The sequence below is a fragment of the Clinocottus analis genome, unplaced genomic scaffold, assembly GCF_023055335.1.
Source record: "Clinocottus analis isolate CAN_PGR_092001 unplaced genomic scaffold, fCliAna1.0.p SCAF_4, whole genome shotgun sequence".
NCBI lineage: Eukaryota > Metazoa > Chordata > Actinopteri > Perciformes > Cottidae > Clinocottus > Clinocottus analis.
Window position 1 is genome coordinate 15,164,376 of NW_027176153.1, and position 24,610 is coordinate 15,188,985.

The 24,610-nt window shown below is 43.6% G+C and overlaps 1 protein-coding gene across 6 annotated transcripts in view; it reads right to left on the bottom strand.

The window, feature by feature from the left end:
- rerea (arginine-glutamic acid dipeptide (RE) repeats a) overlaps positions 1 to 24,610 on the bottom strand; it is a 119,951-nt gene that overhangs the window by 80,228 nt on the left and 15,113 nt on the right. For 4 of the 6 annotated variants that reach the window (XM_068596982.1, XM_068596983.1, XM_068596978.1 and 1 more), the window contains exon 2: positions 14,960 to 15,034. The exons of 1 other annotated variant lie outside the window; for it this stretch is intronic. The gene's annotated coding sequence lies outside the window, so the exon portion shown is untranslated. Of the gene's footprint in view, positions 1 to 7,406; positions 7,982 to 14,959; positions 15,035 to 24,610 lie in introns of those variants that run through there. One more of the 6 variants, XM_068596980.1, reaches the window with a different exon arrangement.

Here is a 24,610-nt window from a genome sequence, read left to right on the forward strand (position 1 = left end):
GTATCTGTGTCGTGCTTTAGCGCCGATTCTAACACACATGCAGCCCGTAATCCATCAAGGGTTCACGACTGAATGCCCAATAACACACTGAGAGCAATTCTCTCCGTCGTATCACTGCAGTAAGAAAAGAGTGGGAACTCTTCAGCGAGCCAGAGACACACCACAAACACACACTCCTCTCATACCCCACTAATAACCTTGGGCTGTCTACCAATGCCACAACTTTATGGAACAGTATGGGCTCTAAATAGAAGCTTCATTTCTCACCAGCAGTCAGTAACAGCTCTATTTCAGCCACCCGGTCATTAAATATTTATCTTAGCAGAGTTACCGATCATAGCAAGGTGATAACCATTAAATAAATCTAAATCGGGGGCTTTTGTCTGCCCCTCACCCAGCTCCACCGCTGCCACAATAAAGACCCCTTTTAAAAAAAGGATTATCTACAAGTGTCCCTTTAATCAGCGCATGGCAGGACTATATCCCTCAACACCAGTCTCAGAGGAATACCTTTCTCTGAAGCCCTATCCTGCCGAGGATCTCCTTCCCTGACAGCAGACTGAGTGAGTGGGAGCGGATGAAAAGATGTGCTGCTACCTTGCTATGATGTCCTCTCCAACCACCTCAGAACAAAGGCCTCCATTTTGAAGTGGAGTTATGATGGCACAGTGCTCTTAAGGCCCTCTGTTGCCGTGTGTCCTATCGCTTTCTATTCTCTTTGTTAGGCCAGAGCTTGTTATGCTTGTGAGATAAGCCACTGTTGTGGGTGGCTGGGTGTACTACAGCAACCGGTGTACTACTTGAGTGCCAAAGCCGACAGTCTGTGGGAGGGATTGTGGGCGTTATAGATCACTAGGAGACAGATGTCCAGTCTTGCCCCAGCGCTGACTCAAGCACTAACCCCAAAAAATGTGTGTTTGCAAACTGCTTCCTGGTGGTTTTCAGTTGATCTCTATCTGGCCAATAGAGTCAGCTTTCTTTATCGGAGCAACCGTTCTCTTTTACTGGTACAAGGCTGAGCAGCGTCTTTATGAAACATAAGAGGTGGAAGTGTACTCTGCCTCAGCCTGATAAACATTACAAGCTGTCTTGTGCAGGCAAAGAAGCAACCCGATTCCGAAGAAGAAAAAAACGACACTCGGAAATGTGAGATTTGGGTGAATGCAAAAAAACTAACATTAAGTGAATATTGCAAATGCCCCTGGGGAACAAATGACTGACAGGGCATTGGCAAGACACAGCATCATTGTCTACTATGAACGCAATGAGATTCTCTTCTGCACTACATAAGTGTCATGCTCCAATAAGCAGAATCAAACCCTTTGAGCATCTGTTGGCTTTAACTCGCCCTCTCTTTGTTTTATGGTGCGCTGCCACAGTTCATGACTTCCCCAAGATTTATCACATATCATTTACATGTTTGAGTTGCAAAATTGAGCAGACACAGGTAGGTAAAGCAGCCGTTGCTGACAAGCTGAATCCAAGGAGTGTCTGGGCAGAGCTTGAGAATTTAAACTGAAACGCAAGGTTGATCGGACAAGGTATCAGCATATTGCCTTTAAACATCCTCTGGTTTACATATCTGGATTGTGCAGTCATCCCTTCCAGAGAGAATCACCGCCAGCAAAAACAATTATACGACCCCCCACCCCACCCCACCCGAGCCAAAGCCTCTCACTGACTGCCTCTGCTCAACTTGACAATCAAGCCCATTAGATGATTCTGTGAATTAAAGCTAGTTAACTAAAAGCACTGACACACATCAAGAATAGTCATTAGCCTGTCTTTTTAGCATTAAAAACAGGAATGATTTGCCGGTTCAGAGAGATCATCTCCCAACATGCAGCCCGGGGCAGCCCTTACAGTCTACCTCATTATTTTTGGAAGAACAAGGCCACTGATGAATCCTGTTGGGTTAAATGTAAGGTGCTCTCTCTATGACCGGGCCCACACAGAGCAGCAGACTGCTTTAAGCTGCTCGTCTTACAGACAAAAGAAAATGGAGTAGCTCGCCAACACTGTAAATACGGATAAATCTCACTCAACTAAGCTGTAAAATCAAAGTGGAATTGTTGGAGTACATCCCTCCCACGCAGCTGCAGTGAGAAAGCTGTCAAATGTTGGCTTTTTGTGGATACTAGCTGAGCTGACAAGTGTCAATGATACAACGTGAGTGATAAAGACATTCATTCCTGCTTAGAGAGAGAGAGAGGTTTTCCAGATGTGATGTCTGCAATGCTCCAGTGCTTCATTACTGGATAGAAAGAGGCTGTTGCTGTTTTCCCATTTGCGTTGCCAGGGTGACAAATGAAAAGCAGAATCACCCGCACAACTAATCAAATGAGTGAGTGACAACAAGTCAATATTTTCTCATTGTGTGGACAAGCAATATATCTGCACAATAACGGGCTGTGCTTCGAGGCTTAGGCAAAGCTAGACTCACAGCATTATACGGATAATGTGCCAATAATCTGGCTCGGTGCGGCTGTTAAGACCAGTGCCAACATAGACGAGGTATCAAAAGACAACCTTTACCGAATATGGGCTAAATTACCAACTCACCAGACATTGTCTAGACTCTGTACTTCAAACAAATATACTCTGCAGTGTAATGGCAACAAGCCAACAAAGACAAAACTGTAATTGGACATTGATCTGTCGAGGTCTAAGGATAAATAACTCATCCTGAATGCAGCCATGAAGAAAGTGGTATGTAAACACACCAACCATACAGAGATGTTAGAGACAAAGGGCAAACTGAGAAGTACAAGTAAGCAGTAGTATGCGCTCAAAGAATTCAGATTGTATCCATTTTGTTTGAATTTCTTGGGGCTCATTTGTCATTATTTTAAAAACATCTTATTTAAAAAAAAAAAAGCCTGACAATTAGCTTGCTTTTGATTAGATCCTTTAATAAAATAAAAACCCTCCCTTAACACAAAATGGAGCAAACATCATCTGTACAAGCCTGGTTAAACACAAGCAAGATCAATGGGTAAATGTATCAGCAAATATTACCATTCGCTGCCTGGCAAGTAATCATTAAGGCATGGCATTGATGCATTATTCATTGGCTAATGTATAATTCAGACTTAACAGCAGATTCTTTGCATAAATAAAGCTGTGATACATTTAAACACATTAAATGTTTACTTGCTAAAATAGGATATGAATGCGTAGCATGAGTGCTACCCTGCTGCTGTCACTCGAGTTACTGCGACCGTTGCTGAGGATGCAGAGATCTATGGTGGGTGCTGCAATATAGAGTCTGACAGCCCACTCATCATTACACATAAACGTAATGGACACAGGCTACCGACATATTTATCCAGTGTGGGGGTTGGGGGGGGACTGTTACTGTATAGGAGATTGTTTAAATTGCATAGAGCGTCTTGTTTCTTTGTGGTACTAAGTAAATGAAAATCAGGATTGATCTGTAAAACCGCACATTACAGCCTTACATTATACACAATTGTATTTTCTTGCACAGCAGGATACATGTAGAGTTGCTTCATCTCCCTCGGACGTCAGCATGTGTGTTTAAACATCACAGTGGGATTGTGAGGGTGTTCTCGCTGAAGTGTCAGAGCTGGTGTCAGAGGGACAGTCAACAGGGAGGACACACAGACTCCATCTGACGGCGTTCAGAGCAGGCGGCACCGCGGGGACCGCCATTCCACTTTACCATGCACTGAATTAACGAGGCCAGATGTCCCCCCACTTAACATGTGTGAAAGTGCCCTCCGATGGGCTCAGCTGCTTTAAGGATGTACAGACAGAGTGGGGGGAGTTGAGACGTGGGCCTATTTTCAATTATACCAATTTCTCACTCATCGTTGGTTCTCAGGGTTTATGTTAATCAAAAATATTGGACCTTCCTCTATGCACACAACAAATTAGACAACATTTTCTTTGAAAATTCAAAGTACCTCTTTAGATCATCACTCCCCATTTCAGTAGTCACCCACCAGAGGGTACTACCTCCTTCGCAGTATGACCACTGTTTCATGCGTACTGTGTCAATCCATAGCTACTATATTCTAATAACGTCACCGGTAAAGCGCTCTCTGCAAAGACAGTAGGTCAGGAAGTGGCGAGTTGGCTTGTTCCATTTTTTTTTTTTTTAAATGAGACGCATCTCTAAAGAATCACCCAGACCTGAAGAGATTCATCATCGCTCCTCAAAACCATGAGTCTGCTTTGGTGTAGAGGGGTGGAAATGATAATAACAATGGTATGGAAGCCACGACTTCTCATTGATTTTACGCCTGGCTTTATGACAAGGCGGCTGTTGCATTTCTGTGTTGTAGAGACTGAACGTAAGAGCGTACGTGTGAGACAAACCTTTTATGTGGCTGAGATATATGCAGTTGAGTCACATTCACACAACCAAAAAGACAGAGTTGTAATTTACCTTCAGTTATTTGATCAACATCTTACACTGAGTTTTTAAGGGTCAAACATCACATCTGTTTTCAATTATGGAACTTATTATAATAACAATTGGCTCATTTCTTTGTAATTACAATGGATACAGTTGAGTCATTCAGACCATTACCCCAATGGAAAAGATATCAAGACCCCAGCAGACTTACTCATTAGAATGACAATTAGAGGCCCGCCAACACTGCATCAATTACATTTTTGTCCGATTATGTATGCATTACATCACGCTGTAAAAAAACAAAAAAAACGGACAACCCCGAAGTGTGTTTTTCTACCAGCAAACAACAACCATCATCCTGATACACGGAGGGGAAAAGGGGGCAGAGACACAGCGTGGTGCAACCCCAGTGAGGGCCATCATGCGAGCAGATTAAATAACGTTTTTCCAATGCCCTGTCAAACATCCAGTGGCCTCTGAGCAGCTAGACAGCCGTTACAGCCTCACTCTATGAAGCATCTTTCTCTCTGTGTATGGTCGGAAACAGCCTCTTTGATCCGGATATTGCTCCACAGATTCCTCAGAGGTGACACTCATACACGCACCTGTATGTGAGCTGAATGTTTACTAGCTCTCTGTACCTTGTCAGCGTTGAGACTTGTGTTTATGAAAGGGGGTGACTCACACCGCTACTATGATTGCCGTGGTTCACATAAATCAACAACGCAGACTGCGGACTCAGATCAAATTGCACATCAGTTTTAGTTTTCTACAAAAAGTGGTATGAAACACTGTAAATAGAGATGATGTGAACCGATACCGACAGCGGTATGGTAGTGTGCATAATTAGGATTACGACGTACTATTTTCTCATCTGATAGCAGTATCACCATGAAACCCTCTATGCTCTCTTCCCAAACAAATCCCACAGTGTACAACTCGGGCTCTTGTGTACAACTCCATTAAGAGGGCTGACCACTTCCTCTTTCATACACTCCACAACTTGTGAAACTGAATGGCTATACTAACCTCAGGGGAAGCGATGAAGATGGCATTTATAAATGTGTTTGGAAAGATATGCTATGCAGGTTTCCCACATGATAGTGCATGTTGCTCATTGAAACAAAAAATAATGAATTTCACACTGAAAGATATAATTTCAGAGATCACTCGATTCAATGACAACCAAACAGAAGAAAAAAAATGTATGGTATAAAAGCTCAATCAGAACCAGTCACAGGCGGCCTTTCACATATATGACTGGACTGGTCAACCCCCACTCCTTTTCACGCAGCCATATTGTAAGCAAATACTTGTGGCAAGTGACGCCCCTGAAAGTCATCAATAGAAAAGAGAAGCAAAGAGTGTTGTGTGTAAAATCTTCACACTATCTGTTAATGATGCCTTAATCAAAGATCACATGAGGTTAGAGCACGAGCATGCAGTTCAGCATTGTAAACAAACACAACCACTGTTAAGTTTTTAATCATTGCTGGCCCTCGTGACTTATAAAATATCCCATATTCAAATTTGCATGACAGGAACACAAACCATGTTTAGGTGGAGCAAATGTCCTTTTTGTTCCAACAATCAGTCACTATCTGCCGTGCTTTAGCCCACGTTAGTCCATGCAGTGTCGTCTCACTCAAGTGAATTAATCACATCTGAATCATTAAGCTAGAGGTCACTTCTCAGTGAGCAGGAGGGAGAGGGGGCAAAAAATGCCACAAGAAGCTGGGCATGGTGGAGATTAGCTCCTTACAATTAGCAATGCAACATCTGAGTCCATGTAATAGCTCAGTGAAAAATGCAGCAGCAGGGGGAGGATTTCAGGAAGGGATTGTTTTTATGTGGCGGAGATTGAAGGCAATCACTGGTTCCCCCTTCCTCAATTTGTATCTTTCCCCCTTCCTCAATTTGTATATTTTTCAGGACTGAAGCTTTTTTTGAGCTCATGTGGTCACGTAAGCAGAGGACTCGACTTCTGACTGGAGTCACATGAAGAGTTACTATGGCCAATTTTACAGTGATTCAAGTAAACAAGCCCCCCCACCCCCCCGCCCCACACACACACACACTTCTACCATAATGAGAAAACATAAGATAAGCTGCCTTTCAGACAAATAACTGTAGTCTGCTTTCAAATCTATAGCTGCCCTCTCCTAAATACAAATACACATACACACACACACACACACACAGAACCCCCCCCCCTTGCTCTTTTTAACAACAGGCACAGATCCCCCCTCCCACAGTGAGAGCTGCATGTGCTTGGGCCAGAGTTCATAGCCTCTGGGGTGCTCTGAAGGGTGAAGGAGGGGGGTCAAGTTAATTTGATGGTACTTCAACAGTTTGCTGGTTCAGCCGGTGTCCCGCACACATCTAACTAACATTTATTTGTTTTTTAAACTTAGTTCCACTATTACAGTCAAATAATCAATGTGTTATACAAAATCCAACAGCCAATACTCCTAATGTGAAACTTGGGGGAAATCACACTCAAAATGTATGTCTGACTCATAGGGATCCATAAAAATTCAAAAAAGTCCCCCTCTCGATGCAACTCTTCTTTTCTCAAACTAAATGGATTGCTCGAATACACACCATTTGTTTCCTGTACATAGTGGATGCATGTTTCCTGGGCAACAATGTGACAATGTGAGCTCTCGATTTGCTTTCTGTATTATTCTAACTTTAGAGCTCATTAGCTGCTGAAGTCCTGGTACAGGCCGGCAGGCCGGTCATGGGTTGCCTCAGGGTCTGCTCCACAGTCCAGAGAGAGCCAAGTTTTACAACAATGCAGCCAACTTTCAGCACTCAAAAACATTTGACTCGAGGTCACACACGCTTCCTACTTTGCGTAAACACAAAATCAGGACACTTTTGGCTCAAAGTCTAATTGCCACCCGCTTTATTCATCACTGTGTCTTCTTTAGCAGCCACACATTGCTCTGCCCCCACCTCCACCAACCACAACCGTCCTGCTTTTCTTCTTCTTTTTTTTATGAATGCAACTACTCACCCGCCAGTCTGGTGATTCTTGGGAGTCCCAGAGACTGCTGCAAACAAGTTCAAAATGCGATCCGTGCCCGAGTTACCCGCGGAACTTACGCACGCTGGGCCAAATCCATGACCCGGGACGAGAGGAGACGAGCACGGACACTTTTTACCCCCTCGTTCCTCTCTTTCTCCCTCCCTCTCGCTCTCCTTAAACCCCGTTGCCCGCACGCAGGAGCTCGGGCGAGCACTTGCTTCAACAAAAGACGGTTTCACTTTACTGGTTTACTGTTCGCGTCCGAAACCTCCGGGCGAAAGAAAGGCAGCGTAACGTGTCCTCGTGCCCCTCGGAAACAAATCCCGTATTCCCTTTGGCCGTGTTGTTGTTGCTGTCGATGATAGTGTCCACATGAAAAGTAACACCGCGCGCGTTAGTTGTTTCGAGGGGTAGGAAACCAGCGAGTTCGCCGTTTACAGGCTCCGCTTCCTTTTTCCACACACACACACACACACACACACGCACACACAGACGCCACGCGCACACACATACACGCGCTCGCGCTCTCTCTCCTCCCTTCTCTCTCTTTCCTATGCACACACTCTCCACGCTCTCCCTATCACTCCCTCCGTCTCTGTAACCCCCCCCCCTCCTCCCTCCGTTCTTCTCCTCCTCCTCCTCCTCCTCCCCTCCTCCTCTTCAGCTGTTCAACAGACGCATCCACATGGCTGACCTAGTCTTTCTTTATCCAGACACTAGTGAAGGAGAATTACCCCGGCCACACTCAAAAAAGAGAACGAAAAAAAAAATCTAAGCGAAACAAAAACATGGACTGGATTCAAACAATCGTCAGGGACAAAAGGGTGGTGGTGGTGGTGGTGGTTTTGTGTGTGTGTGTGTGTGTGTGTGTGTGTGTGTGTGTGTGTGTGTGTGTGTGTGTGTGTGTGTGTGTGTGTGTGTGTGTGTGTGTGCTTACAACTGCATGAGCGAGATGCACAGCAGCCAAAGTGGCCCGACCCACTACCACATAAACCGATCAATGGTAACGCTTATGGGAATGTGACTGAAACACTAAAGGAGACAATGAAAAGCCCTGAAAGCTAGTAGTAGTGCCTTGTTAATAACGGCTTAATAGCACACAGCATGCTTCTTCTCTTTGCGAAGGAAACACATACAATGGAACGTTTTAATAATGAACACACAAATAAATGATGTTCTTAAATACAGGTGGCTGATTTATATCGGGAAACATTACGCATCTGAGGGGAAAATACATACGAGGGAAGCTACCGAATGCTGATCAGGCTTGTGGACCTCATTTGCATTTTGGGATAATGAATTAATTAGTCACCCCAACCATTAAAAAGGCAGAAACAAGCTGGGATGATAATGTGAATAGCCCATTAGCAATATTTGGGGGTCTGGGTTTAATGGTGAGCCTGCACACTACATTTAATATGATCCTGGTTATTTTCTACGGTCTCAGTACTCATTTTGTGGTACAAAATACACATTACGGTTTGTTCCCTCTTTATGTTAACGCTACCAATGACCTCACACACGAGAGGAGCGTGAAAAACAAAGACAGACTGCATTAAGTTGTAAATGAATATGAAGATTTTCATTCCACAGAGTACAAGTAGCGTGACACATTTCCACTGCTTTAAACATGATATTAGATCACTGTCAAAATCCAATTAACTTAAGTAAATAGTTTGAGCATTGGGCTCTTTTAGCACTGAAGCCAAACACGGACAGCAGGAGAGACAGGCAGTAAGGATCAATAGCAATTGAGTTGAGGGTGGTGTGCAGGGGGTCTTTCATTGTGCTACAACCCATGTTGGTTGTCTTCGTTTCAATAGCAGAGGGATGGGGAGGAGGAGGGAGAGGGGGGCATAAAACGCCTTTCCAGCTCCTGAGGCAACTGTCCTGACAAGTCGTACTCCCCCCTCCACATAGTAACCGAACACCACAAGCAGCCACAGCTCCTCCTTTATCACAGTATGTATACATTTCACAAGGTCAATGTTTATGATATTTACACACAGTCTACAGCCTTTCCTGAGTTACTCAAACATCCAGAGGATGAAATGCACTCCTCCCGCAAAATCTGAAAAAAAAGAGGAACACAACGCTACATGGACTCCAAAAGTGATTCTAATGTGTGCGACACAAGAAGAAAGCAGGCAACATTCTCAGTCGGTTTGTGGAGCTTAAGTTGGGCCAACACAGCAGTGACGGCTGAGTGCAGTGAATCCACTCTGAAGGCAGCGCAGAGCAAAGCTGGATTGGCTGGTGGGGCAGGCTCCCCTCCCCGGCAGATGAGATCCCATTATCAGGCAGACGAGAACTCCACCTCCAGGATTTCACAGCTCCTCTGTTTATCACATGGCTCTGTCAAGTTGGGCACCATTAACCGATAATGAAAGGAGACAACCGGTGCAGTTACAAGCAAAGCACTCCACATTCTACAGGCCGAAGCATGTATCTGGGAAGCCGACTGTGTCTATTCAATTCTGTTCAGCATTCAAACGGCCCATCACAATACCTTTTCCCTGAGCACCCCCTTCTCCAGCTACAGTGCCTTCGATCCCAGCAGAACAAAAAGCGGTTACTTGGTGCCTCTTTATGAATTCAGAAGAAATGAAATCTAACAGAGCCGCTCGAAAGAGAAAATGAGTCTTTTCTGCACCAGTCTTTTTTTCCTAAAGATCATTAAAAGAGAGCAATTCTGTGTTGGAGCTAACAAAACCAGAAGGGTGTGCGAAGAAGAGACAATAAAGCAACACAAAACTATCTTTTTTTTTTTAATGTGTTTTTTTTCGTCCACATCAAACATAATTAGTATGAGTGTTACTAAACAAAAAGACTGCAAGACAGCCACTGAATAAAAAGTCCCCCTCCCTCACCCCTCCTCAGTCTGACCACTCCATTTATGGTTTATAGGATTCTGTAGCCACTTACGCTCATTAAAAATGAATACTCAACAAAAGCTGTGCCTGACGCACACTGTTTGCTTTAGCCTGATTTCTCCACGCTGGAGGAAAAACAAGTCACTCGGAGGCAGCAGAGAAAGAGAGAAAGTGCTCAGCAATACAAGCAAGTCAGCCAGTAGCTGAAACAACAGAAAAAAGTGACATGGATGACTGAGCCAAGCCTGTGCGAGACTTGGCAAGCCTCAGAGGCCCTGGCCTCTTAAGCACTCATATCTAGTAACTTCATTTAATACATTCACCAGGGATGAGCAGACAAGTTAAAGGAAAAAGGGATTGAGAGAAGAAAACAGACTTGTAAACCAAACGGAGGGTTAGGTTGTGGCGCTGGTGGGGGTGTACTTCAGAAGCTCGACTTTAACACATGACTAAATCTCTACGGTGTAACAAGCTAACTTCCCTGCTGCCAAAACATAATACAAGGAGAGGAAAAAAAAAAACGGATGTGCTAGATTGAACCTTGAGATCATTTTACCATTCTCGGGTAGGTATTATCTACAGGAGCTGTTCCTCTCATATTAAAAAACGCAAACAGTGCTTTTCCAGATGGGGCTTTAAAGCAACGACTCTCTTCGCCATACGTACTAAATCCACGAAGAACAAAGACTCTGTGTGACTGCTGCTTGAAGTTACTGTTCCTCATACTGACGGCAAGTGCTGATAGGCCTCCCCCTTCCCTACTGGCAGGCAGGCAGGCCAAAAAAGAAGAAAAAAAGAAAACTGACTTCAAATCATTCATTGCCCCTTTTAGCCTTCATGGATTCTTAAGAGAGCACTTTACAAGTTGGGGGAATCCAAAAGGGAAAATAGTGTCTTATACGACTAATTAAAACACAGACTTTGCCTAGAGGGGGTTGAGAGAAGGGGAAGCAATAAAACAATCCTCTCCAATCACCCAACAAAGTATCTCAAGGAAATTACTCAACTAAATATGGTTATCTTCGCTTGTGGATAAGCGTAGATTCAAGGACTATTGCTATTTGGCTGAAAAGAACAATATTCAACAGTCTTTTTAACTTTAAAATGAAATTAATAAGAAAATAACATCTTTAAGAAAAGGAGGTAGCAGGTTTCACAGCCCTGTTAGGATGACAAAAGACTAAATGAAAATAAAGATGTCCTCTAGAGGCAATGCAGCTAGACTGCTAGTAATTAACCTGCTACATAGCAAGCCTTTATTTGCGATCATTAACACAGTTGTAAAAATGTGAAAGAAGCCACGGAATGGTATTTCACTTTAGGCAATCATTGCAAGGTCTAGCCTAACATAGCTATCTTGTTTACATAGCTATTCACAGTCACATTTGGCAGCCCCGCAACACTCTGAAAACCAAGACACTTGTAGGCTACATATGTCTAATATCTTTGCCAAGCTACACAAGCTACTCAAGAGAGTGAAACTTGCTTGCAGCAGCCATTTGGTAAAACTATTTTATTTTTAATCTTCTTCTAGATGGAGGTATCTGCCACCTGGCAGACAAATTGATCAAATGTTAGTGAGAGGAATCACAGCATTTACAGTACAGCAAAACCTGACTCCTCATTTGCCGGCTTTGATATACTATACGAGCAAAGCAAACAACTGCTTTTAATAGAAACGGTAGATCACAGCTTGCTGTAATGAAGACCGAAGCTTTGGGAAAAGAAAGGCAGCGTGTGAAATGCTTATGAAACAGAAAAACAAGAAACTACTCAAACATATAGAAAGTGAAAACAGACAAACAAGTGCACATGTGTAATAACATAGATGCTATTTCACTCAGCCTCTGATTCTCCAGACATTCTTCAAGCTTTCACATGGACCGTCTGTGTCCGTCTGATTCTCCAGGCTAAACAGGGCCTCATTCATCTGAATAAAAGAGCAGTTCAGCCTGCCGTCGCTGCACCGAAAACAGACTCGGAGGAATGAGACTTTATTTCCACGAGGGACACACAGAGAGACAGAGTGCAGGCTGTGGCGAAAAGAGGAAGTTTACATTCCAGGCAAATCCTTTTGTGAACAAAAACTCAGCAAGATAAACAAATAGTATGTGTTTGAAGCTGAGCTCTGGAAGCAGTTAGTACAATTCTATTCCTGCTGAAAATGTGTTTGAAAGTCATGGAGTCCACGGTCGTGAAAGCAAAAGAGAGAGTGGCGGTTGGGGTGTGTGATTCCTGTGTGGTTACTGTCTCAAAGCTAATCTGTTCAAATAGCCAGTGACTGCTCCATTTCACACAGAGCACATGGCTGTCTCACCTCCGTACACTGCCACCATATGGACAGAGAGTGGAGGTGCAGCTCCATGCTGTTGCTGTGCTTAAAGGAGGCGGTGGATTGGGGGAGCAGAGGCCCATAATGTGTCAAACTAAAAATGAACTCCCGATACTATAATTCATGACATGCGTAGTAAAATGCTCATAATGGCGCAATAGCCCACAAAGCTGGATCCTTTCCCCCCCTCCAGCATCAATGCTTATTTAGAAATCAATTATTCTCCTCTGGTCACACTTGGCTGCTCTCAGTGTGCGCTAATGACTCTGCCATCCAGTTTACAGATACATAGTGATAACTAGAATAAGCACATCCATCATAGGTCAGAGATTCTCAAGCCAGTCAAGCTACGTTTTCCATTTTGCATTTGCTAACATTCATTTCCTTCTCCAATTTGGCATGAATTACAGCAGAGAAGTAATCTCTAAAGCCAAATGTACCGTCTGAATGTCAACACAGGGTGCGGCGAGAAAAGGACGTGTTGTTCAAAAAGACAGCACACAGACAGGGCGTTGAGGTTATGTTATGAGATTAGACTATTTTTGTGGGAGCGAATGGGTAAAATCTGTCTGTGTGCAGTCGGAGCAGACAGTTGGGAGATCAGTGCTGAGGTCAAGAGGAGCCACTTAGCTGTGCTTTGGCCTTCCAACCCCGACAGCGTTCAGAATCAACCGCTCAACTGTGGGAGTAGATAAAAAGCTTGGCAGCACTCTTGCAACTAAAGACGACTACTAATGTGTGCAATCTTTATTTATGGCTTTTTACAGGTACAAAATGAAAATTAATGGGAATAGGTAGGAAGGTGGGAAGCTTGCTCATTAGCCAGAATATATATTAGGTTAGCCTCACTAGTGCAGATCCCCAAAGGCCCTAATCTAGAGGCTTGGTATAAACAAACAAAGCAATAAACAATCCACACTAAAAACGACACCTCTCTCAACTCCCAACTAAATCGTGAAGGTCATAGATATATTTTCTCCCAACTATTACCACAATCATTTAAGAAGTGATTTAATGAGATTCAAACCAGATTTGATGCTGTTTTTTCCTCCCTAACGCACATTGTTACAACAGCAATGAGACAAGAAGAATAGCAGCCCCTTTGATGTCTCTGGTGAAGCGATAGTGTGCTGAAATCTGAGAAGTATATGTTAAGTGTCATTTATGATTACATGGCAAGCCCACTACTCTTTGTTTTTATTGTTTCGACTTATGAATCAACTGAGCATGGAAATGTGTTTCTCATTATGCTGTTGTGGACACACAGAGAATTACTACTTGGAAGTGGTGAGCTGGAAAGTCTGCAAATTTGGATGCACATATTCTGCATAATGCATGGAGAGCATCTGTGTGTGTGTGTGTGTGTGTGTGTGCGTGTGTGTGTGTGTGTGTGTGTGTGTGTGTCCGCGCGTCGGGCCGACGCAGTTGATATTGGACATTGAGCAGAGTGGAAGGCTAACATTCAGCATGCTAACTGTCTCTTTATGAAAGGAGCAGTGGGGAATAGACAGAGGAGGCTCATTGCAGCATTAGCTCCATGTGGAAGAGGAATGGATGAAGGGAAAGATGGATGGTAGGAAAGACTGAGCGAGGGAGGGTATGCAAGCCAGAGCACTCTCCCTGCTCCTGCATACATCAGCAGCAGGAGGGCAGGGATGCGCAGAGGCCACAGCAAGCCAATTACCAAAACTCATTAAGTAACCTGCTAGTCGGCTTTGAACTGCAGCCCCCCGCAACCCCCCCCCTATATCCTGACTGGATTCTCTACCGCTGTTCTGGAAATTTAGATAGTCGCTGTTCTCGCTCATATATTTTTTTGCTTTCTATAAAAGCATAAAAAGGCAAAACAGCAATCACATTCTTACAAGCCTTCATTGGAAGGCATGTTAGATTGGCAGCTTAAAGACCTCCCGTGGACAAAGACAGCATTGCACTGGTTGCAAAGAAAGGAGAGGGAGTGCGTATAGGTAACGCTAAAACATTATAGATAATACATCCAGACACAAACACAGGTGTGGGTTAGCAAGAGTTAGCAGTTGAGGGATAAATGAGTGCTGACAGGCTTCAGCTGTTCTCTCCACTGGAACTGAAAGTAGTGGGATAGATGGCTGTGATGGGGAGGAGGAAGATGACAGTGGAGAAGATAAAGCACAATGAGGGGGAGGATGATGATGAGGAGAGAAATAAGACCGAGAGCACCACGGGCAGATGGAGAACATGATCAAGGTCCAGTGGGTGGGGAATAGAAACATTTTGGGGTAAGGAGAGTGGGGTTAGAGCGGAGCAAAAAACACTGTTAGTCAGTGCTGCAGTGTCACGAAGAATTGTTGACTAACCTTGACTGCATTCACCTCCTAGCTCACACTGCCTCTCAACAAGTATTGACACAACGACAATCTGCAAGAGAAAAACTGAAGGGGAAGAACACACAAACACATACAGACACACACACAGACAGAGGACAGGGGGATAAAAAAAAAAACATAAATGATGTGCAAATGGAACAAACAAGGCGATAACAGTTTGACAGTAGAGGTGTATGCATGGGTAAAGACAGCAGCCATATTTGGCATTATGTTGAACACATGGTGAACATAGGCACTGAAAGAAGGCACACACAAAATAATAACACTCCTCACAGTACAGTTAACATTTTCTATGAGGAGACCGTGAGCATTTATTCTAAGCCAGTATTCATTACCGCTTCTCAATAAACCTCTCTGGGTACACACAGATCTCAGCACTCGTACCCGCTGCACACACTGAAACACATACACGCAAGCACGCACGCACAAAGCCCCCCCCCCACCCCACCTCCCCCATTATCCCATGAGCCCTCTCTTCTGCTTGACAAGAGCTTGGAAATAAAAACATCACAGCTCTGCCTCGGAGCACCTGTTCAATAACATTGACATTTCACATTCAGCATCCGCACACCGGGAGATTCTCTGCATTTACTCTCTATAACTCCCAGAAACGCAATGCAACACGCACACACACACACACACACACCACCTTCTATATTTCAATGTGAGCACTGAAAGGTGTATAATATGTGTGCATTTATGTCGTGCATGTGCCGACAGTCATATGCAGGGTGTAACAATCCAAACTAATTAAAATCATCCTTTTCATTAAAACTGCTAACTGCAGTTAATTATCATCAATCAATTACTCAAAAATATGCATGTGATTTAATGGTTTACCACTTATTGGTTGGCTGCAAAACCAAATTAATAGTACAGCTTATGTGTTTGTTTTATGTCATAAAATTTAGCTCTCAATATTATGAAAATGGGAAGATTGAGGATACTTATCGACAAAATAAAATGATGAGCGACTAATGAATATGTATGGTACCGCGGAGGAACATGTGTAGGATTTGTCTGAGCTATTTTTCTTAAAAAAGGGAGGTTGAGGCTTCCTAATCAATTATTTCGTCATGGCAAAACTGCTTCAAAACAACATCCCATGGTATTTGCCAGATGTACAAAATAAAAGTGTAACTTGTTATTATTCATTCCCTGTTTCTGATTCAATGTGACTCCTGAATTCAGCTCACATTTTGAAGTGAAATGGTCTGTTCCCTTTTTGAATTTGGAGATAGCACCAGGTGTGCAGTGAATAAAATCAAGCATTTCTGTCCATGTAGTCTCATCACTGTTCAACAGCACAGGGAGCAGAGTACACTGTCAAAAATAGCACAAATACACACAACAACCATCCAGAAAAGCACAATAACATTCATACTCATAGCATGGTCAAATTCAATTCACGATTTTGGGGTCATAGATATTTGATGTTAACATTTGGCTACATTTTCTTTCAGATGCACCGTGACGCTATAATACACGTTTTCACATGATAGTTGGCACCTGGGGAAAAGATGAAATGTGCAGTGGGCCACCTAGTGCCAGGGCTCAATGGTGTCACCAGGTGTGGCCTAACCTGCGTGGCTGAGCAGGGGCATCTGCTTGACAGCATTAGAGCCATCAAGAGCCTGCCATAACCACAGATTAAATGGCAGTAAATCTGAGGATTAGATCCGCATATGAATAGCTCACATTGATTTTAAAATCTGTTTAGTAACTCTGGAATTTCCACAGGGACAGACAATGTAGCCATCAAAAACACCCATACACAGGACTCATCTGTCTCCCAGTTGTTGTTGTTTTGAATCAGTCTGTGACAAACCCATCTTCATTTTAATCTGCTCATATCTCGGCCGAGAAGCTGTATCCAAATAGCAAAAGGCATGCAACACCATTCATCAAACTACCCATCCATCCAGTCTCTCCCACAAGTCACCGCAGAGCAACTGAAAGTAGCTCAACAGGCCTAGAAATGTCTATTCCTATATTCTGATGTGTGTGCTCATGTGAGAGCAAAATCCCTTCCATGCTCTGCAAGTCAAGGGTTATTATATGTGAGCACTTTGGGGTGATGTGGATGATGACAAGGACAAACTGGCCTTTCCTTCTTCAGCTGCCTGGTCTCTTATGTGAATATGCATGCGCTCAAACACGCTCGGCCCCCAGAGAGACCTTTCTGACACGACAATCCCCAAATCCCGTGCTGAAACCTCAATCCCCTTCCAACCGCCATGGCCCTCCGGAAGCTAGCTGACATCAAAGACAAGTTCCACGCTTTCATGACTTCAGCCCGCCTTTCAGTCTGTCAGTGTCTCTGGCTGTCCACCACAAGCACGTCAGAAAAGCCACTGTTTTAACACCGGCACCATGCTCACCACTTCAAACACCTCCTTAACACAACACGGATGAACTAAAGATAGCTTTTGCTGCATCTTCACCATTTCCATACTGTTGATGAGTGTGTTAGGGTAGCAGAAATAATTATTTGTTTAAATAGAAAACAAATACTGCAACAATATGTAGTTAAAAATAAATGACTTTTTGGTAACCCGATTCCCTCATTCATAAGTGCTGCATTGGTCATCATAGCTGACCTTAATTGCCACCTAGTAAGCGATTACCTGGTGATTAGTGTGCATTGTGAGGAGGCTCCATTAACCTTTGAGAAATAGTGTGGAGGCTGCAGTGTCTAGCCGAGTGGAACGCTCCCCTTACTACTCAGAAAAAAAAGTCTCTCTCTCTCTCTCTCTCTCTCTCTCTCTCTCTCTCTCTCTCTCTCTCTCTCTCTCTCTCTCTCTCTCTCTCTCTCTCTCTCTCTCTCTCTCTCTCTCTCTCTCTCTCTCTCTCTCTCTCTCTCTCTCTCTCTCTCTCTCTCTCTCTCTCTCTCTCTCTCACCTCAGCAGAGAGAGGTACTGAGAGAGATACTGAGAAACTCAGTGTGACAGTAGAGCAGCTCCTGTTAGGTAAGCACATTGAGCCGTCAGGCCGGCACATTCATCAACACACAGAATGCCAGTCAGCAGCACCAGCAGGCTTGCTGCCTCTCTGCCGTGGTTCTGTTTCTGTGATGAGGTGGGGAGGGAGGTAGAGTGACAGGGAGGCATTAGCAAAGCAGATTTGGACCATTCACCCCAGCATTTGGCAGTGCGAATGTTCCTATGCATGGTTTGGGTGGTTTTTAACTGTCATTTTCACTGCACTAATAGATCGGCCATGAGCTGCTAATGATATCATTATCATACGTGCACTGTAATAGTCTGAATGCAGGGCTGGCCAAGATCAATGGACAGCAAAATCTGGATCAATTGATTAGTCCTACACTGTGAAGCTGCTAAAGCATATTTTGCACACAGTCAATGTGTTGTTGAATAGACTGTGAATGAATTGGGTCCTTGCCTGCTTTCAGAGTGCAGCATCCAGACACGAGGTTCTGTGAGTGGATCTGTGCCATATGAGAAGTGAGCCCAATTGGCAGGGCTGATGCGCTCATCTTAATGTCAACCAAACCCACTACCATTACACACAAAGCTCCAAATTAGGGCTAAAATGACTATTTAACGTTCCTGACAAAGTGAAAACAAATGAACACTTGTGTATCATTTCTATTATCCCTTTGTCATTGTGCAAAGTCACGCCACTACAATGTTGAAGTGGTTTTGTTTGGAAAACAATGTCTCCAGCAACAAGCCTACGAGGAGAGAAAATGTGTTTTAACTTACATACTGTGCAAAGACAGAGTGGATTTGTTCAACATGCACGGCAAGGTATTTGAAGGCAATACATCCTTGTGTAAAGGATGTCCTAACAGTCCTAATTATGATGCATACAACCAAGTTAGGTTGTGTATTTGCAACAAAGCTAGTTTGAATTGATAATTAATTGGGACACTTGCTCAGAATTAAACTTTTTGAATCAGGTTCTAAAATATGCAATCAGTGATGTAGTTATGACTAAAGAGAAGGCATGGCCATTCTTTAATGTGTAATTTAGACCTGCAACAATTGGTCACGAACAATTATTTGATGGACAAAGAAATTAACTGTATTAATTGTCACAATAGATTTTTCGCAAATGGGAAAACATTCTGGTTTTAGCATGAGGGTTTTCATGTTTTCTTATTCTGCTATGACAGTAAACTAATCATGAATGGGTATTGGACTGTTGGTTAAACAAAGCAAGACGTTTGTAAATGTCCCACCGGTGTCTTGGAACTTGTTATTATGCCTTTTTACCAATTTACTGACATTTTCAACAATTCAGTTTAATTAAACAGCTCTCTAATAAAATGCAGCTTCAAAGCACTACAAAAGGTACCATTTATTTTGAGGGGTATTGGATTGCATTATATTTTTTAAATATGTATTTACTGCGTGCACTTTCCGAACAGCGTTCATGTTTGGATCGTAAGCCCTCTCATTGTTTCCTGCGAACGACTTGGTCTCAATCATGACTATAATTTGCGAGCAGGCTGATTGTGTTAGGCGGTAGCTGATTACGCTGATGAGCAGAGAGCTACCGAAGAGAAGGAAGTGGGCCATTCACACTGAACGAATAATGACATTAATGACACGCAGGGTGATATAAGGTTGTGAAAGAGACACATTTTTCTTTTTCCATCAACGATTGCCCTGTCACTGCTTGACAAATGCAAACTGGCCAGAAACAATCCAGTTTAAATTAATCTCTAGTCCAACCTTGAGATAACAGCATTGACAACCATAACCCTTTTGCAATGCAGCAACACCATCTAAATCAAATTTAAGTGAGGCCAATCCATCCTGAGGGTTAAATCTATTTGTGGCTTTCGGCAGCATGATGCAACATATTCCAGTATACAAAGGCTAATGTAGGTAAATCACACCTCGTGGACCTGAATGCTTGACACTAAGCTTCCTGGCATACTAGCTAGCTCAAGTGGGCGAGAAATGAACCCTGTTATGTGTCCTGACACTGGGCCCTGCTCCCCAGCAAATAAAAACATGCCTCTCACTTACTGGCTGCCTGCGCCCACAGTCCCATACATCAGCATTATAAAGGAGCTCGGCAGCCTCAAGGTCAGCTCAATTTCCTCCTGCCGTTATGAAGTATCAGAATCACAGCGAGAGAGGGCACCCACACACATGTTAAGAAATGATTTAGGGAGCGAGGGAGGGGAGGGAAAAAAAGAAAGGGAGGGGAGGTGTGTGAGCAGTGTAAAGGAGAGGTGGTGTGTAATACAATAGGGAACTGTGACAAATCACCAGGAGAGAACCAACCTCTTCTACAGTAAAGATGTGCGAGTGCAGGCATTTCTGAGGAAATGTAGAAGACATTAAGCCTACTTGCTCATTCCACACACTAAGAGAATATAGTAGTCTGTCGTATAAGTAATGGGACTGAACAGTTTTTGTTTAACAAGCCGATTCCACTTGTGTAATCGCTCAGGTGTTAAGTCTTTGAAACTACAAAGCAATTAGGCCTACTGAATTATTGTTTCAGAAAACATGAATACGATGTTTACCATTTACTGTAATTAAATTCTGAGCTGTTACATGGGCATGACAGCGACCTAATGCAAACTAAATGTCTTTTTTCCTTTTGAGATCTGGGCCCATTCATCACATGCCCAAGCAATTTGATAAATTACACAGAAGCATGAAAGCTGATCATTTGCATGGCAGAGAGTTTGGTGTGTGTGTTGCCTCTGCCTGAGCCGACAGTCATCCTTGGCTGCCTCCCTGGCTGAGGTTTGACATCTTCAGCTAAGAGCCTGGGGAAATAACAGCAAATTCACTTAATGGCACCACCTCATCTATTCCTCATACAGGGAGAGGAGAGAGAGAAAGAGTTCCTTGAGGTGTTACAAAATGGCTGTGTGCTCTTGGCTGTGCTGCCGTCTCTCCCATCCAGGGGGGTGCAGGTGTGTGGGTAAACGCAGACTGCATTGAGATCCATCACCGGTTGTGGTCAGCCACCAGCTGTAATTTGCAGTCAACTCTGACCCGTTGCAAAAAAGCCAGCCTGCGCTGTAGCTACAAAGCTTTTTGTAGTGACAGTGTAATCTGGTCCGGTGTTTGTGAGTGTGTTTGTGTGTATACGCGTGTGTGTGTGTGTAATTATCTGAATGTGCAAAGACAAACGTATATTAAGACCTGAATGCTGTGTTGCTGTGAATGGCTGCGCGTAAGTGAATGCATGTTTTGCGCAAGTGTAAGTAAGCATGTGAGTGTATGTTTGCGTGTGTGTGTGTGTCTGCAGGGAGAGTAACAGAGCCAGAGGTGTACTGGCCCTACTCCATCTTTGCGTGAGATTTTGCAGAACAATCCAAAAGCAGCTGGGATGAAGCTGGGCCGGCTTGCACTTGGATAACATCTCAGTGAAACAGCAGGTATGCCATCAGTGCAGCCCGAATCCCCTCAGGGCTAGTCTCAGAGCCTCTGACCCCAGCGTGGTTGGCAACACACAGGAAGAGCAAGACCCAAAAAGTATGCTGCTGCTTCCTCTCTGCTGCATATCATTTCATTCCAGCAGCTCTGCTATTATTCGTTTTAGTAAAAAAGATGTAATGGCTCACTGGCTGTTTACAAGGCCTGCAGTTTTTCAATACTTTACCCAATGGAGACAATTAATTATAAATGACCATGTAGACATACTTTCCTAATCACCCTAACCTGAATACTTTCATATTCAGAGACAGCATACCCACATAAAGAAATGCATTCCAATTGCGCTATTCAACGGCATTCAGATACATGTAAACCCTAATGGAGTGTTGAATCACGGTGAGAGCTTTGACAGGATTTTCAAGAAATCGACCTCTTGATAAAACAGGCTCTACCGTCTGACTCAGCTTTCATGTCGCTGCAAGATGAATAGTACAAAGCACAGTGTTATTCTAGAAACCACACAAAGGCTTTAAAAGAGGAGCAACATGACAGAGGTGTGGGATGAAGCTGATTACGGGAAGGGAACTGATGTTGCAACGTAATGTGGAGGAGGTGTCTAATGATATTTATTGGGCACATAAATATGTATTTAGAATAAGGTCAATTGTAAATTTGTGGCATGTAAATGTTGATGAATAAATCACATCCTCTGTATGCAACTGTATGCAATTATTTTCATTATCAATTCATCTAATCTGCAATATTTTCTCTCAATTATCTATCCAACAGTCAGAAAACAAATATGTTTAGTTTATATAGTAAGAAAATGAGATTAAGCTAAATCTTGAATTTAAGAAGCTGCAGTTGTGCTCAAATATTACATATTGATTAATCAATTATCAAGCAGTTATTCTTTTAAGTGAGACCAAGATGCTGTTTTGTCTAGCTGACACGTTATCATTAAGGAAAGTGTTGGGACATAAGTTAAATGTGCAAGACACGAGATTGAGAGCATTTCCATTGCTTCTCAACGGCTCGCAACATGAAGAGGGCGAGAGGGTGAGACGGGGCGAAAGTGCTGACAGAGCTAACCGTGTTTACCTGAGGGGACGACGCTGTCAGTCCAGCCGGCATTACAAGCTGTAGCCGCCATATGAGAGCGGTGCACAGCGAGGCACGCTCACATGCACTACAAGGATGCACAGCCGGCCCGGCTGTGTCAACAAAAGAAAAGCTCAGACAACAACATTCTCGATCTCCGCTCAGGTATTATTTATTCCACGATATCTTGACATAAATACTTATTTGCTGCTATTTGAATGTTCAGAATGTTAAACGCATCATATAACGAGACAAAAGGGGACAACTCACTCTCCAAGTCTTGCATCAAAAAAACCTTGTTTGAACAAAAAGACTCCCTCATTCACAGTGCAAAGATCTATTGCTGTTTTACCACTGAGGCCCCACTGTGGTATTTGCATACATTTCCAGCAGTGGTGTCTGTTAACCGACCAGCTGATAACAGCTGAATAATATGTATCAGTGAGTTCAGTGGTGATGGAGCAGGGTGATGGATGCCTCCTGTGTGCTTTCCTCTTATATAAAGCTCTCACTCCTCTCCAATCTGAGTGAGTGGCTTCCCACTACTTGGCTCCCCACGGTTAGCTTGTCAGCAACCTCTCCATCTCTTTTCTCGGCACCTGCACCTGACACTGCGAGTGTTCTGTCACCCACCTCTCCTCACCCCCCTGGAGAAAATGTTCACCCCCACCCAGCTTGCTCCCAGCAGCCCCTGGGGCATGGGACAATTAAAAAACGAGGCAGGAGCTCAGTCGAGCTGTCATGCTGAGTCTCATATGGGACCTTGCTTGTAATGCTGCGGAGGAAGGGGGAGTTTGGTATTGGAGCCCAAAGAAAATAATACACTATGTCTGCTGTACTTGAGATCAACATTCACTGGAGTGCAAGGGGATGGCAGCATATCAACACACTGAAAGCAATGCAGCCAGGCTGGGGAGATATATTTGGCCTTACAGTATTCAGTATATATTGTCTGACACACACACACACACCGAGAAAGAGAGAGAGAAAGAGAGAGAGAGAGAGAGAGAGAGAGAGAGAGAGAGAGAGAGAGAGAGAGAGAGAGAGAGAGAGAGACACACACACACACACACACACACACACACACACACACACACACACACACACACACACACTCTGGTGTCAGCCAATTACAAGCTTGCCCTGACTGCCCTTGACTACACTCCCTCCACAATCCATGTCAAAACCCCCTGCACCGTTTTTTTTTTGTTTTTTTTTTTGCCCCTCTCTTTGCTTCTTCTTCTTTCACTTCTTTTTCCGAGCCTGTCTTTAGGGTGTGAAATATTTAGCAGCCCCATCTAAATACACCTTCAGGCACAGAGTCAGAGCTGTCTCCCGCTCCAGGTAAGTAGTAATGAGAAGGGGAGCGATAGGGAGACAGTAGAGGAAGGGCTGGTGTAATATCTCATCAACATTATGAAATCATTTCTCCCCTCGGCAGTCCCTGGGTGGTCTCGGGTTGTGTTATTTCGCAGTCAGGGTTCATTGGCCTCAGCTCCTAAGGTTGAGTTTGGCCGCTTTGCAAGCCTATAGCCGTGGTAAGCAGGTGTCAGGGGAGTTTCCCCTCAATTAAGTAAAGGTAAAGTAATGCCTCTCACCATGGCGGCGCCATGAATACATTAGTCTTGCTGTCACCACAGGCTAGAGCATCGAGACGCATGAAGAAGACAGACAGCTGGTTTGCTTGAAACGCTGCTGAAGCCGATTAAGCAAACTAGCATGAGGATTGTTTTGTGTTGTAACTAAAGGCTTATTTTAGGCCTCTGATACTAAGTTGATGAAATGGCCTACAGGACATGATCTGAAAAACTTAATTTATGTGGATGAATATATCAACATAATCAATTCTAATATATACCAAAACAGAAAACAGTGTAATAACATTTTGTTTTAGTGTTGCTGGGAGTTAGGCTAATGAGTTTGTATTAGCTGTCTGAGGAGATGACACTGGAGGACACCGAATCCTTGTTGTGTTAATTAAAGCTCAATGAATTGATGTCGATGAAAAATTAGCATGACCCACAGCCTCAGTGAGAGATACTGCCAGGAATGACTGTTAAGTCATTGTCAAGGCAAGACTTGGAGCAAAAGCCCTTTTTAGAAACTGAAATCAATTATCTGATTAAATAGAATTGGCAAACATCTGTCT